The 3,042-nt window shown below is 41.6% G+C and overlaps 1 protein-coding gene across 1 annotated transcript in view; it reads right to left on the reverse strand.

Annotated features, from left to right (window-relative positions):
• Positions 1-619, reverse strand: part of LOC109877717 (zinc finger protein 574-like) — a 36,366-nt gene extending 35,747 nt beyond the window's left edge. The window contains exon 1 of the mRNA XM_031787153.1: positions 321-619. The gene's annotated coding sequence lies outside the window, so the exon portion shown is untranslated. The remainder of the gene's footprint in view (positions 1-320) is intronic.
• Between the last annotated feature and the right edge of the window lie 2,423 nt (positions 620-3,042).

Genomic DNA, 3,042 nt, shown 5'->3' on the forward strand with positions numbered 1-3,042 from the left:
TACATTACCACGATTAATATCACCTTAAAACTGTTTGAGCTTTATCAATACAAGTCAGTTGTCAGGTTAGCTAAACTAATTCACCACTGTCTGCCAGTAGTCGCTCTGAACATATTTTATGTGCTTTGTAAAAACGACGAAGAAGGGTGGCATTCACTTCTTCGGTGGTGTAATGGCGGCTGCAGTTTCGATGTAAACGTTGGATGTCTCCCCCCGTTGAGACTCCGTGAAAACAGAAATCAGTCCCAGAAATGTTGTCATGGCTGATGTCACATTCCATCCATAAAAAAATTAAGTCAGATAATTACTAAATAACTCACCGAAAACTGAAGCCGTTATCTCTTGAGGAAACAAGTTGTGTTATTGTTCCAACATGTTAACAAGGCTTGAGCGGATTGGCTGTCTGCTCTCTCGTACGCCGTACACCAATAGCATTCGGCTACACTACACAAAAGAGCGCACTTAGCGTATGACTTTGGTGCAACATCATGGCTGTCTAAAGTCCCAAACAGAGCACTTAAATTGTTGTTGTTCTGTTTATCAACTCGGTTTTCAATAGTTTTTGTAGCAAATACGATAGTTCATGCAACTTTCATTTAAATTCAAATGTTTTATTGTCACATACATATGCAGTGAAATGCTTACAGTCAGCCATATTATAGTACGGCGCACCTGCAACAGATTAGGGTTAAGTGCCTTGCTCAAGGGCACACATCGACAGATTTTTCACCGTGCGTATTCGAACCAATGACCTTTTGGTTATTGCCGCAACGCTCTAACTGCTAAGCTACTTGCTGACCTACCCAATTAGTTTGACCTTTTTTTTTATGTAAACATCTTCTTGGAAGTTGAGCTGTAATCACAACATGATCATGATGCAGTTTATGGCTTTGTGCTATTCATTCATAAAACCTCTGAAAGTCTTGAGCAAGGGCACATCAACATGTTTCACTCATGTTGGTTTAAGTATTCAAACCAATTACTTTTCAGTTACTGGCCCAGTGCTCTAACCAATAGGCTACCTGCCACCCTACCCAATTAGTTTAACCTTATATTTTTGTCAGGTAAATTTCAACATGAACATGATGCAGCTTATGGCTTTGTGCTATTCATTCATAAAACCTCTGAAGGTCTTGAACTAAGACCTCAATAAATCACTTTTTCAACTCTTAAACCCACAGTAACTGAATGTATATCTATTCCTCAACAGGCTGCTGAAGCACCATTATTCTGCCCCGTCAAGCATTGTATCCAGTAGTTGGTAGAAAGTATGGACTGTCCCACAGCATTTCTTCTCTCTCCCGGGCTGTTCGGGAGGACGACCGGTTCAACCCGACACCAAATGGTATTAAAGAGGCGTCCGGGCACACAGCCAGGGGAGGGCCAGCTAGGGGCCACTCAATCTCCACGGAAACTGTGCAAGCTGCTTGACATGCCGCAGAATAACATTATTCAACCTTGACGCATTGTATGACAAGTGGAAACAAACCAGACATGTTCTGCATTGAGGGATGTGGTTCATATACCGGAGAGCCCCTGTTTACTGCTGCACTTCATCTGTCCTCCTCATTCTCTCTCCTGTTTCTAGAGACACTTGCCAGTCTCACTGAGCTACTGCTGTGGAGCTGATGGAGCTAAGCGGGTCAGACAAGGCTTCTTCCTGCTAATTCAGTAGTGCTGCCGCCTGGACCTGAGGTGCAGATTTAAAGTAAAATGTTCACTAGATAAGATTTCTCTAAAGCACATTTTCTGTTGAATATAGAAAAAAACAGATGCAGCCAAAAGGTTCAGAAACACCTGGTGGCAAAATGAAATCCTGCCCTCCTTGGCAGTTGAGGTTGAATCATGTTGGATGGAAAAGTTAGAACTAAGAACCCCTCTGAGACCAGTCCACAGGAAAGACAGGTTTGAAGTGTGTACTGATCTACAAGCTCTAGAATAGTTATGGAATAGTTCAAGGGTATTATATCTGTGACATATCAAGTCTCACCAGATATCAACTGGACTCTTAAAAGCAGAAACAGGGGAATGCATCATATGACAACACCATCAAATGTAGATTAAAATATTAAGAATATTATGATCTGCCTGCCTATTAATCTGCCTATGATGCCCACCAATTCATGAGCCAATGACACCTGGCCACCACCCTCCCAGCTGTAATTTCATTAACTAAAGAGGCATAACACTTCATGAAGCAAGGTATCATTTCACTGACATTTGTGTGGTTTCGATAACTATTTTAATTTCATCCTTCCCGAGCCATTTGAGTGGCTTTTCATTAGAGATTCTCCATGATCCTAGCTGTGCCAACGTTCATGATATACTACGGTCTCTCATGCAATATTGCTTTGATAGGAGTAGTAAATGTCAGATACTACTACAGTTCAAATTTCGGTCAATGGGGTTTAACTCCACATGACATTTGTTAAAGTGACTATTTGTTTCCATTAGATTAAAATGCTCTTTCTAGTGGACTTATTTGACCCTAGTGCTTTCCTCAGTAGTATCCTTTCAGATTAGTGGGCTGAAAAGGAAGCTACTCACATTGGTGGGGGCATAAAGCATGGTGTCATGAGTGCCAGGCAGATTGCATCTGGCATTGCCAGTGGGGAAGAGAAGAGAGTGTGAAAGATGAATCAGTCAGCTCCACCCCTCCTCCTGATGGATGGCTCATTGGCCTCACAGATGAATCAGCTGTGGAAACACTAAAAACCTAAGTGCCTTATGGCATTCTGGCCCCTGCTCTGCCGTCAGCTACATTATTACTACCATTCAGACTTCATTTGCATTAAACAAATGCCATTACTACTTATTGGTGTCATTTAACTTAAGGCCTGTGTAGTATAAACACGCCCAAGTTTTAATGTTCCTCATTAAGTTAATCATAAATGAGATGTCTGTCTGCAACTAGCAGCCAAAACAGTCAAGTACGCTGGTCAATAAATGCAGATTGTTTTAGTGCTCACACTATTCACACCTGACACTACATAAATTGATGGTGTGAATTCACACTTGCATTCTTTAGAACATGAAACCAGG

Source organism: Oncorhynchus kisutch, linkage group LG13 (assembly GCF_002021735.2).
Source record: "Oncorhynchus kisutch isolate 150728-3 linkage group LG13, Okis_V2, whole genome shotgun sequence".
Classification (NCBI taxonomy): domain Eukaryota; kingdom Metazoa; phylum Chordata; class Actinopteri; order Salmoniformes; family Salmonidae; genus Oncorhynchus; species Oncorhynchus kisutch.